This window comes from Ambystoma mexicanum, chromosome 3p, assembly GCF_040938575.1.
Source record: "Ambystoma mexicanum isolate Mex_15411 chromosome 3p, UKY_AmexF1_1, whole genome shotgun sequence".
NCBI lineage: Eukaryota > Metazoa > Chordata > Amphibia > Caudata > Ambystomatidae > Ambystoma > Ambystoma mexicanum.
In genome coordinates this window covers 825,884,994-825,898,698 of record NC_090925.1, presented here as the reverse complement: position 1 = coordinate 825,898,698, position 13,705 = coordinate 825,884,994, and positions in this window count along the sequence as shown.

Genomic DNA, 13,705 nt, shown 5'->3' with positions numbered 1-13,705 from the left:
TAACTTTGCCAGGTGTGGGTTCAGGAGTCCGGCAAAGGATTTGTAAAGACAAACTGTGTATCCATCATCACCCAGCCTGCATCCTCTGAATTGCAAGAAGGACCTCTTCCTGAGTAAACAATGTCTCCATCTCTGCTATCTCGTCTAAGCTCAACCTCGGAAGAGTGACCTCATTCATAAATGAGTTAAAATCGTCCGCCTCAAACTGTCTCTCCATGTCATAAAGGCCTTCATAAAACACTGCAAACTGCTCCACTTCCTCCTCCAGTGTTGTATATAGCTGCCCATTCGCATCCACAATCCCATCAACCCATCTCTCTGCTGGCTGTCCTCGCAGACATGCCGCCAGAAGCCCATCTGCTTTGTCCCCTTTTTTGTAATATTTCTGGCGTAAAAACTGCAATTTTCTCGCGACCATCCCAATCTCAAGTGACTTCAATTCCTCCCTCTTTCCTCTGACTTCCATGATCAATTCTCTTCTAACCTCCTCTGCCACATGTATCGGAGGGCACCAATTTCTCCCCTCAATCTATTCTCCAGAAGAGTTCTCTCCCTTATGTTAGTCACTCCTTCCCTGATAATCAAACCCGTCCACGTTGCTTTCCCTGCTTCCTACACTGTGCAACAGGCCACGTTCCCAGTTTCATTAATCTCAAAATATTCTGAGATTGCTTCCTCCATGTCCCCCGAAACTTTGCATCGTTCCACAAAGAATCATTGCACCTCCGTAGCGTGTCACTCCTGTAAAGTCCTTCGAGGGAGCACTGCCTCAGAACCATCTCATGGTCCGACCAGCTAATGAGCACCAGTGAGCAAGAGATTACTTTCCCTATTAATTCATTGTATACACAAATATAATCAATACAAGTATAGGTCCCGCAAGGAGTAAACAGTAAAACCCCTCTAGGCCAGATGGAGACTCCTCCACACATCTTCCATCCCATGTATATCAAGACATGTCTGCAACCCTGCCCTTCTTGTCACAGAAGAATGGTTTGCTACCTTCTCAGGGGCCCACATGTCCCACTCTGGATTCGCACACATGTTGAAATCCACCCCAACAGCAGAGGCACCCTACTTTTCGGATTATAGAAGCCAGTGTATTCTCAAAGAATGCCATCTGTCCCTAATTGGGGCAGTATATTGTTGCGATAGACAACCATCCCCCCTATATCACCGGAAACCATCAAGGCCCTGCCACTACCATCACTCCACACTACCGCATTCTTCAACCTTAACCGCTTGTGCAGCGAGATCGCAACCCCACACTTTGTAACCACTCCTGACGCCCAATATGTTTCCCAATTAGGCCACATGAACCCGATGTTCCTCTACTTTCAACATCCATGTTTCTTGCACAATTAAGATATCCAGGCCTGCTCTCCTAAATTCCCTGACAATCAAGGAGCGTTTAGTTGGTGAATTCGCTCCTCGGACATTCGGAGTACCTATCAACCAGTGCTCTGTGCATCCCGCCCCAATACTTTTTACCACTGCCATTCAATAATTGCTTTTAGACTCATCAGACTCCTCCACAACTGACACGCACAACCCTCTATCACCTTTCTTCAAACCCTTCCCAGATACTGCTTTCCCCAACCTCTCATCTCCCCACCCCCGCTCCCCCCCAACATTGAGATGCCCATCAGATAACGGGTCACCAAGGAAGAACTCCCCCTCAAAAACCCCCAACAACAACCTGATAACATCATGAAATAAATAAACTAGGCACAGTCATGAATCACAACCAGTGAACTTCAGTCTTCCATTGTCATAGAGTCTTGCACTGCAACCTCATTTGACTGGGGATGAAGTGTTTTTACCTCTGAAATGTATGACCTCAAGGCACTCCTTACCGCTGTATCACTCCCTGTAGTGATTCTATGTCTCCCTACGGTCCACCATCTTCCTGTCCTCCTTCCCTCTCTTTATCCCCCTCTGAAAGATGCTGTAGCACCTGCATCACCTCCTCGTCCTTGGTAACCCTATAATCCACACTTTTAATCTTAAACAACAAGGCAAACGGGTAGGACCACAACACAGTATGCCCTTTTCATTTAGCCAAGTGGTTGCCCTTTTCATTTAGCCAAGTGGTGAGGGCCCGACAGTCTCTTCACCTTGATAAAGTGAAATTGGAGAGATGTTGGTATAACTGTACAGTGTCTCCATTAAACTGGATATCACATAAGCGCTTTGCTCTATCTGATACTGCTGCCATGTCCGTATTACTGAATAATTTCACCACCACAGATCTTGAGCCCCTACCACGGACCATACATGCATGATGAGCTCTCTCAAGCTCGACCTGCTTTCCGCCTTCGCCCACGGATAAAGTGTTGACCAGAATCAGTATTTTCTTTTGTACCTCTACCACCGTTTCCCCTTTCTGTTCTTTTAATCCGAAAACACGCATATTATTCTGCCATTCCATTTTTTCGAGGTTATCCAACTTCAGCTGATAATCTTCGTCCCTAGATTTGAAATCAGTCATTCTGTCATCAAACTTAATTTAAAAAACTTCTATTGATGACTAGTTATTTTACCTCTCTATCCTTTCAAGCAAGGAGGGTGCCAAATGGGATGTATTCAATGATTTGTATTCGTGATTTTTATTTTCTTCTTTTCTTTCTCTTTTCTCCCTCCCATTTCAATCTCTCTATTGTTTGTTTTATCACCTTTCTAATCTGTGCAATTGTAGACTTCCACAATAAAATGTTTTAAATGATCAGAGGGAGAGGATGGAGGAGTTAAATTATAAAGATTTTAAAATTTTAAAACAAAAAGAGGTATAAATTAGGGAGAAGGGGGGTGGAGGGAGGGGAGGGGGTTAAACAAAAATATATAACAATGTATTTATTGATATTGTTCTAATGTCATTACGGTATTAAGTTTGAATTGTTCATACTTGTTCTCTTGGAAAACCTTTAATTGCTATTGATACTGATATTTTATTTCTATCACGCTCGTACATAAGTGTTTCAGAGTGCGACAAGGCAAGGGAGGGGAACAGGGGAGAACAATACAACGATCTTATTAGGCCCAGTGACATCGAGAACACGCAAGTGCATGGAGAGGGGGAGGGGAAAAGTGCATTGAAGGGGGGAAGAAGTGGAAAGTGCGGAGCAAAGGAGAAACAGATAAATAATAATAATAAATAAATAAATAATAAAGGCAAATGGTGGTAGTGCAGCCAGCGATTGGCAAGTGCTGGGTATAAGGCAGCAGACAGGGTACGTCTGATAAGTGCAGGAAGAAAAAGTGAGGGGGGGCTGTATGGGTACAGATACAGAACCCAGTGCAAGGGGTGGCCCAGAGGCAGTGCGGGAGGGTGGCAGGGTGAGCAGGTACCTGGGCCCGGAAGACAGAGGGTGGCCAGGTGCACAGTGCCAAGAGAGAACAGATCAGCAGGGCAGAGGGGGAGCGAAGGCAGAAGCAAAGAGGAACGTTTTGAGGTGCTTCTGGAACCAGAGATGGTTCTCCTCAAGTTTTAGAGTGGCAGGAAGGCTGTTCCAGAGGGAGGCCCCAGCCGAAGACAGAGATCTACCCCCAGCTTGTTGCTTTGAAAAACCTCTGACCCGGAGGGAGTTAGAGGTAGAGGTGCGAAGAGCTCGAGAGGGGAGGTATTTGCAGAGGGATAGCTGAAGGTATTTTGGACCCAGGCCCCAGAAAGCCTTGTGGACAATGCAGAGGGTTTGAATTTAATCCTTGCATCCACTGGGAGCCAATGGAGAGATTTCAGAGCTGGAGAGATATGATCCCAGGGCTTGAGGCCAAGGACAAGTTGTACAGTCCTGTTCTGGATTAGTTGCAGAGGGCGGAGCGTAGAGGGAGGTAGATTTAGTAAGAGGCTGTTACAATAGTCCAACCTAGAGAGAACAAGAGCTTGGGAGACCATGAGCTTCTGGGGAAGGAGAGGAAAGGCAGAGTACCTCTGAGGAGGTGCAGTAGAAAGTTTGACTTTTTAGAGACATCAGAGATGTGGGCGGAGAAGGAAAGTGTGGAGTCAAAGATGATCCTGGGGTTCTAAGCCTCGCAGGTGGGCCAAGAGAGGCCGGCCACAGAGTGAGGGGAAAGGATGGTGAAGGTGTACCGATGAGGAGGATCTCTGTCTTGCTGGCATTCAGACAAAGATCATTGGCGGCACACCAATCTTGAATGTGGCAGTTAGGCAATCAGAGATGAGAGAGGGAGAGGAGGTGGCCGAGGGCAGCCTGAAAATGAGTTGTGTTGTCAGTGTAGCACTGGAAATTTGAGCAGCAAATGGCAATGCAGTGGGCGAGAGTTGCCAGTTATTGGTTGAAAAGCAGGGTGAGAGGTTAGACCCCTGGGTAACACCACAGGTAGGGAGGAAGATAGATGATAGGAAGGACCCAAGTTGGACCTGGGAGGGTCGATCAGAGAGGAAAGAGGTCAGCTAGGCCAGAGGCTGACTGGTGATACCCAGGTTATCATGGAGATGGTTGAGCAGGATGTTATGGTTGACTGTGTCGAAGGCAGAAGAGAGATCGAGGAGGATGAGGACATAAGGAATGTTAGAGTCAAGGTTGGAGAGCAGATCTTCACGGGTGTTCAGGAGAGCAGTTTCTGTGCTTCTGGCAGCTCTGAAGCCAGACTGGTGGTCATGGAGACAGCCAACAGAATTTGAAGGTTAAGCTGAGAGATAGCCAACTTTTACAGGAGGTAGCCCAGAAAGGGAGTAATGGAAATTGGGCAATAGTTAGCCGGACAAGAAGGATCAGCTGTGGGTTTCTTGAGGAGAGGATGCACTAGTGAGTGCTTCAGAGGGAGGGGAAGGATCCTGAGGCAAAGGAGTGATTGCAAAAATCAGCAAAGGCCGGAGCGAGGGTGGCAATGTGGTCCTTGATGGTTTTAGAGGAACAGGGATGCACCCGTTTTGACGAGGCTTTCATAGATCTGACTTGTCGAGCGACCTCATCAGGGGAGAAAGGAGGAAAGGACGAGAAGGAGGATGGGGGGGTGGCTGAAGGAGGGTCAGCAAGCACAGATGGAGATGGGAGAGGAGGGGCAGGGGAGGGGAGGGTGGACAGGATGTCCTGGGTTTTTGAGATAAAGTGAGAGGCAAGGGCATTGCAAAGAGCCTGGGAGGCAACAGGAGCGGTAGAGACTGCAGCCGGGTTGGCCAGCTCCTTGCAGATTTTAAAGAGTTCGGTCGAGTTGTTGGATGCCGCAGAGACACGAGCTTGAATGTGGACTCTCTCTCTCTTCTCAGTGAGGACAGAGAGTCGGTATTGCCTTTGGAGCAGGCGACAGGCCAGTTTGTCGGAGGATGAACAAGTAGCCCTCCATTTCCTCTCAGCCACCCTACACTTACGTTTAAGTGTAGCTAGGTCGGAGTCGTACCAGGAATTGCACTTGGCTTTGGACTTCAAACGGATTCTCATGTAAGGGGCAAGAGCATCAAGAGGATAAGACATTGAAGAGTAGAGGAGAGACAGGGATGTGTCAGGATGTGAGACAGCCAGAGGTGGAGGGAGGGGAGAGAAGGTGGCGGCGGAAGATTAACAAAATCCACTGTCAAGTGGTTATTTTCCAGAGTTAGGGATAGCTAGGTTGTTGAATTCAATAAAAGTATTTTCCACCCATCATGACGACACCTGGTCAGTTGCCTTATTCGGCACCCTTACACCAGCTACAGAGAGGAGGATGGTAAAGATGTAGGTTGAATTCTTGAAGGGCTGTTCAAAGTTAGTGCCACATAGATTTCATGATTTGGAGGAGGTAGAAGACGCAGTGATGCATGTACCAGATGTGACAAAGAGTTTTCAGGTGCTGGAGACAGTGTTTAGCAAAGGAAAACAAGCATGTGAAGTGGCCCATCGCACAGCCACGATATGTGTTGCAGGAGATGTTTTGTGTGCAGTAAATCAGGAAGTGTTCGAACAGCCTTACATTACCACCACAGTATGCCTAACAGTATGTTCTCTTATATTGGCTGGGGTAATCTGGGATTGCATGAGGTGCTGTCGTCATTCAGGAGCCGTGGTAATACAACACTCCAGCTCGCCTCCTCTTCGTTGGCCCCTGACCTCAGCCCCTGCCTTGCCTCATTAGCGATACAGCAGGAAATTGTGATGTTACAGAAATAGTTGGGGAAATTGTTGCAAACACATGACAATTATTGTATATACTGCAAAAAGTAATGTGATAATGGTAGATGGTTTACCTGCACAAACGAAAAGCAGGAATGGACCATAGTTAGGTTAGGATTTGAATAGAATTCCGTGTGCAAACGAAAAACAGGTGAATTAGGAATTAATGCAGGTGTACAAGAAGTTTAGTTAGATTAGTTGCCCAGTAGGTGCAAAGTGGGGGGGCTGTTAACATTGATGACTCTTCGGGGTAAGGGGAACAGGATTCATGTTGTAATGACGCCATGAAAGCATGAGAAGATATAGGGGAGTCTGGGATTTATTGGGAAACGTGAAGTGTTGTTCGTTTGATTATAATGACTGAGTATTATTTTTCTTTAAATCCTAGCGGACATTGCATAGGGAATTCGCCACTTATTGCCTTTAGGCAATGCTTGCCCTGAGAGCTCCTTAAGACAGACATGCGCTGTAGGACTACTGATGCAGCACTTTCAGCGGCTCTCTGGGTGAAGGCCACCTGTGCCTCCATCTTGATTTATGCCGGCCCAGACCAGTTCGAACAATGGAGCCTTGTAATTGGCCAGAAGTGCATCAGTGGGTAGTGGCCCCACACCCTTCACCTGAGGATGACAACTCCGGATATCATCAGACTGGAGAAACTGAACCGGAAGCAGAGGATCACATGATAGTGGGAGATGGGATGGAAACAGACAGACGACAGGCTACGGGAATAAACAAGAAGGGATATTATTATGTCTTAGGGGGGACAGAGGTAAAACGGATGTGACGTGTATTGTGAGCGGTCGACCATGGGGAAAATAAGGGGTATGGCGAACTGGAGGCGGGTTGGCTTAGATTTGGGTGGCGGGCTAAAAGGGTGCTGTTTATGTGGTTTAGATAAATGACTACTACTACTGCTGGCCAGATTTGCATGGGTTGCCAGACATTTGGTCGAAAAAAATTGGTCGACCAGACAAATGGTCGAACCAATTTGGTCGAAAACCAAATGGTCGAAAAAATTTTTTTTATTATTTTAACCCTTTTTTTAAATTTTTTGGGGGGGTCCCCTCCCCCAACCCCCTTTTTTTCTCTAAAAACCCCTTTTTTTACTAAACGAAAACCCGAAAAATAAACATATAAATAAAAAAAAAAATTCGACCATTTGGTTTTCGACCAAATTGCGTCGACCAAATTGCAGTCGACCAGTTTTTTTTCGACCAATTGACTGGACACCATTTGCATGTAATAAAATGTTGTTTTTGGTGCAAACAGTGCACTTCTTATTGACCCCTTTGGAGTTGATTTTATCGATCGGTTTTTGGGCCTACCCTACAGAGTTCCCCTCCAGACTGACAAGGGGTGGAACACAAACGCACTTTCATCAGTGTAGACATTTCACTTTGCTTACCTCCATCACAAAGTCACGTATTTAACCTTGATGGTTATTTCTTCTTTTTTTTTTCAAGCTTTAATTAGCATTTTTTAATATAAGAACATAATGTCAGAGGTATCATGAACAAGAACAAAGGTGAGGTCCCCCAGTATAATCACTCTCGGGTCCGAGGGGAGGGCAACCCCGTGAGGTCCTTTATATGTGAGAGGATCTCCTTCCAGCATGTTTGTGAGAGCGGACAGGGCCACCACATAGGCCCCAGCATTCCCCATTCTCCACAGTCACTCCAGCACAGATCAGAGATATTGGGGTTAATTGCGTGCAGTCTACTTGGAGACATGTACCATCTGCATATAATGTTGTAGCCACACTCCTTTAGTCTCATGCAACATGACACCTTATGCGTTCTCTCCCAAATACGTGTCCAGGAGTCAACATGGACGTCCAACCCCAACTCCCCCTCCCATTTTTTCACATGTTAGGTAGCGTATCCGAGATGTCTAATGGATAGAGCAGTCTGTAACAGCTGGCTGTGCCCTTCCTAGAGAGACCTTCCACAAGTGTGGGCACCAGCCCTGTGGGCTCCCTTGTCCCCCTGTGTCCAACTTACCTATTAGTGACCCAGTGCCTAATCTTGTTATAACGGTAACGTTCCTTCTCATCTACAGCGAATTTCAGTCCTGAGAGGTCAACGGCTCTATACCTGTAAACATATGGCGCAGTCTAAGCCTACCAAAGGCCTGCCATGCTGCAAATTTCCGTCCCCTAAACCCTGGGCTGAATTCTGGGTTGTTGGTTACTGGTGTTTGTGGGCCCAGCCCTAGTGGGATCTTAAACATACATCCTCCCATATACCAATACGCTATCAAAGCTTTGGTAGTCTGAAGGAGCATACCCCCTTCCTCCCGGACCATAGGTGTACGAAACAGCAAGCCATCCAAGGGGATGCACGTAACTTCTAGCTCCACATGCACCCACGTTTTCCCGCTGTGCCCTCCCAGTTGAATAGGGAGCTTACCTGAGCTGCAACTAAGTATCTTTTAAGAGAGGGGAAACCTCAGACCTCCCTGCCAAGGGGATTGCATTAATACTTTCCTGCTGACTCTGGGTCTCTTCCCTCCACAAATGAACTTCAAAAACGTCCTCTGCAACTGGGAAATTGGCCGAGCAGGGTAGGGAACGTGTACACCAGCCTTGGAATGATAGACATCTCAGTGCCACTATTCAGCCTAGGCAAGAGATGTGTTGATGCTCCGCCCGCTCAAGGTCATCCTCACATTACCTTAAACAGGGCCGGAAAGATTGCCTTGTACAGCATGACGGCTTTCGATGTCGGAAAACCGCCCCAGATATTTAATCTTATTGAAGACCCAATGGAGAGGTAGAGATGGACAGATGTTCTTCAATGGCTCTTCTGAGCCCCCATTTATCATTCCGACAGATTTCCCAAAGCCAGAATAGATACCAAACCGTTTAATCGCTGCAAGTGCCCAAGGAACCAAGCGCCCAGGATCAGTAAGGAATAATCAAACAGCATCTGCATGAAGCCCAATCCTATGCTACGTTTGCCCTGTTGAGAAACCTGTGATATCGCTATCTCACCTTATCAGCCGGGCTAAGGGCTCCATAGCTAGCGCAAACAATAATGGTGACAGGGGGCAGGCATGTCTCGTTCCCCATCTGATTTTAATCGTCCCCGTTTAGTATTTATTGACCCTTACATGCGTGGTGGGGTCTGCAAAGTTAGTTAACCCTAGTCTGCAAAAGCATGGACCAAAGCCATACGTTTTTATTACTTCCTGCAGGAAAGGCAATGCCAGGCTGTCAAAAGCCTTGTTTGCGTCCAGTGACAGTACCACCGCTGTCTGCCCCCTCCCTCAATCAAATTTAGCGTGCGTCGGATATTGTCAAATGCAGACCTATCCCTACTAAAGCCTGCTTGGTTTTCATTCATTAAAGACGGCAGGATCTCGGGGAACCTATTAGCCAATATCTTGGTAAATATCTTTGTGTCGCTATTGAGCAGTGCTATGGGCCTGTATGAGTTACATTCTTCCCGGTTTCAGAATGAGTGATGTTCTAGATTCCCCCATCGTGCCCGAAACCCACCCACTCTCACCGAAAGAGTTAAAGATCTTTGTGAAATGGGGTGGACCAGCTGGGATCGAAAAGCTTTATAAAAGGCATTGGGAATCCCGTCAGGCCCCAGAGCCTTAATGCTTGGGAGATTTTTAATGACCCAATCCACCTCTTGCGACGTTATGTTATGTTATGTTATGTTACTTTGCATTTATATAGAGCCTTATGTACCATTGGTATGGTCTGAAGGCGCTGGTAGGTTGAACGCCCTTGGGAACCGAAGTTCAAGTCAGTAGAGAGAGTCAAAGGTGCGTGTGAGCACCGGATATGTGTGCAGCTGGTGTGGCATTCGTGTAATAGCTGCTTCTTAGCGGTAGGTGTGGTGGTTGAGAGATCAAGAGTATGTGTTCGTTCTGGCAGGATTTATCCAAACCAATGGTGGCTGCGTTAGGCCTGAGGAGAACGCCTGGCTGGGGGGTGTGTAACCAGCAGTGTTTAGTTAAAGTGATGGGGAGTATGAGGCAGATGTTGGTATGAGAACAGTTATACCGAATGGTGTCATAGTCTCTCTGTGTTCTAGTTGAATGGTGGTGTAAAGAAGAGAGTAAGCATGGTGATGTGATATGATGGGTTACATGCTCTTTCAAGCGTTCCATGCACTCCAAACCATTCCATGTAAGTCGTGCAATTCTAAGTCGCGCAATTCTATGCGCTCCAGTCCGCTCCATGCGCTCCAGTCCACTCCATGCATTCCAGTCTGCACCATGCGCTCCGGTCCGCGCCATGCGCTCCGGTCCGCTCCTCGCACTCCAGTCCGCTCCACGCACTCCAGTCCGCCCCACGTACTCCAGTCCGCTCCACTCACTACAATCCGCTCCACGCACTCCAATCAGCTCTACGCATTCCAATCCGTTCCATGCATTCGAATCTGATCCATGTACTCCGATCCGTTCCGTGTATTCTAAGTTGATTTATGCACTCCATCCACGTATTTCACCTGTACCATCCACATACTTCATCTGCTCCATCCACATATTTCACCCGTTCCATTCACATACGTCACCCGTTCCATCCACATACATCACCCGTTCCATCCACATACAGCACCCATTCCATCCAGAAGCTTCACCCGTTCCATCCACATACATCACCCATTCCATCCACATATGTCACCCGTTCCATCACATACGTCACCTGTTCCATCCACATACGTCACCGTTCCATCCACATACATCACTCGTTCTATCCATATACTTCACCAGTTCCGTCCGCTCTACTCATTCAGCAGCTCTACGTATTCATCGGTTCTACGCTCTCATCCGCTCTATGCTCTCATCCGCACTAGGTACTCATCCGCTGTACATGCACTTCCGCACACATCTGCTCTACGCACTCAACTGCTCTACGCGACTCATCCGCTCTACGCACTCATCCGCTCTACGCACTCATCCGCTCTACGCACTCATCCGTTCTACGCAACTCATCCGCTCTACGCAACTCAGCCACTCTACGCAACTCATCCACTCTACGCAGTCATCAGCTCTCCACATTCATCCGCCTTACGCACTCGTCCCCTGTAGGCATTCGTCCGCTCTAGGCACTCGTCCACTTTATGCCCTTGCATGCTCTACGCATTCACCCGCTCTACGCACTCACCTGCTCTACGCACTCACCCGCTCTATGCCCGCTCTTATGCATCCCTCCTATGCGGACTCTTCTGCTCTTAGGCACCCCTCCTCTCTGCGCAGTCTTCTGCTCTGCGCACTCTTCCGCTCTGCGCACCCATCACGCTCTGCGCACCCATCACGCTCTGCGCACCCATCACGCTCTGCACATCCATCACGCTCTGCACATCCATCACGCTCTGCGCACCCATCACTCCCTGCGCACCCATCACTCCCTGTGCACCCATCACTCTCTGCGCACCCATCACTCTCCCCGCACTCATCCGCTCCCCGCACTCATCCGCTCTATGCACTCATCCGCTCTATGCACTTGTTCTTTCCAGGTGCTCATCTGCTATATGCACTCATCAGCTCTACAAAGTCGTTCGCTCATACGCACTCATCCCCTCTATACACTTATCGGCTCTATTCATTCATCCGCTCTATACACTCATCCGCTCTGCACATTCATCTGCTTCTGCGTTCTACACACTCCTCTGCACTTAAGCACTCATCCGCTCTACAACCGCGTCCGTTCTACACACTCATCCGCTCTGCACATTCATCTGCTCTATGCACTCCTGCGTTGTACATACTCCTCCGCACTTATGCACTCATCCGCTCTACACACTTATCCACTCTACTCTACACACTCATCCGCTCAACACACTCATCCGCTCGACACACTCATCCGCTCCACACTCATCCGCTCGACACACTCATCCGCTCGACACACTCTTCCGCTCTACACACTCTTCCGCTCTACACATTCTTCAGCTCTACACACTTTTCCGCTCTACACACTCTTCCGCTCTACACACTCTTCTGATGTACACACTCATCTGTTCAATTCATTCATCCGCTCAGCGCACTCATCCGTTCCACGTGCTTCATCTATTCTAACGATTTCATTCGCTCCATTCTAACAATTTCATCTGCTCCATTCGCTTTGTTCATTCATCATGCATTGTCGATTCAGGCCATGTCATTTGTCATGCGCACTGGATCCGTTCCGTGCTCTCTATCTATTTCATGCACTACACCCGTCTCATGTACTTGAATCGTCTATTCTGTATTTTCCATTTATGCTATGCGCTCGTACAGTCAGAGTCATCTGTCTGTGTACTCATCAGTCTCTTGGATTCATCTTTCCATCCTCTTCTCTTTATTAATTTCGCCCATTTTGTTCATTTTGTCTATTGCACTCATTACATCCATTTCATTAATTTAAACCTCATTGCTGTTTTCGTACGATTTATTATTTTTATCCAATTCACTGCTTTGATCTACTTTGCTCGTTCTATTCTGTTTGTCCTCTTAGTTTATATTAGCGGTTATTAGTTGCTGATTTCTCGCATGGATCTTGATGTTGTATTGTTATTTGTATTATTGCTATTCAGGATCTAGTAGATTGTTGGATTGGTGTCATTGGGATGCTGTTATTCTGTTTGGGTTAGTTTGCGTACGGGTTGGTTTTAGGGGAAAAGCCTAGTTTTCAGTAGTTTGCGGAAAGACATTAGATCCTCAGTTAGGCGGATGTGGGGTGGGAGTGTGTTCCACAGCGTGGGGGCCACGTAATGGGATGTGAGAGAGAGAAAGAGAAAGAGAGAGAGAGAGAGAGAAATAAATAAATATGGGACGGTTGGCAACATTGAGTACAAGTCCTCAAGTATCGAGAAGTCCCGGCCCTCAATGCAGCCAACAATAAAACGTGCAGGTACTGAGGGACGGATAGAGGTGGCCCATTTAAAGCACTGCCTATGAATCCACGCTGTCTTAGACAGGCATCTGCCAGTCTCAATTGGTTCCAGGTTGACTACAGGTCCCAATCCTGGGATACAGGCATCAAGTGGCCAAAGATGGTCTTCTCCTCTCACGCATACAAGGAAGGACAAGGTATAGTCATGTGACCCCTCAGGTCTTCTAGGCAAACTAAAAAAATATCCATGGACACTATCCCTACCGTGGGTGTCACAAGGACTCACAGGCACAGCCCATAAAAACAGTCACACTCTGTCAGGCTTGGGATTAAGCCTGGCGAGGAGACCAATAAAGTCCCAAACCTGTAATAGCCAGCAAACAGTACAGGGGGTACCTCATCAGGAAAAAGTGGGATTTCTACCCAATAGTAAGCTTTAGAATTCTCGTATTAAGCAGCTACCTTGGCAGGAATCAAAGAATTTGAATCGGTCAGTTATGGCTTCCTCCCATGGGGCCATGTACACATAAGTAGATTTTCAGAGCTTTTTGTGCAACCTATGGGCCTGATTTATGGAATTAATTTGACGGTGCAAAGTGACTTTTCACTGGTGCAAAGTGACTTTGCACTGCCACCAAACACCCTAATTCGTGGAACAGTGCAAAGTGTCTTTTTACCGTGCAAAATTCCACTTTGCACTGCTCCACCCTGAATCATGGAACAGTGCAAAGTGTATTTTTGCAGTGCAGAGTCACTTTGC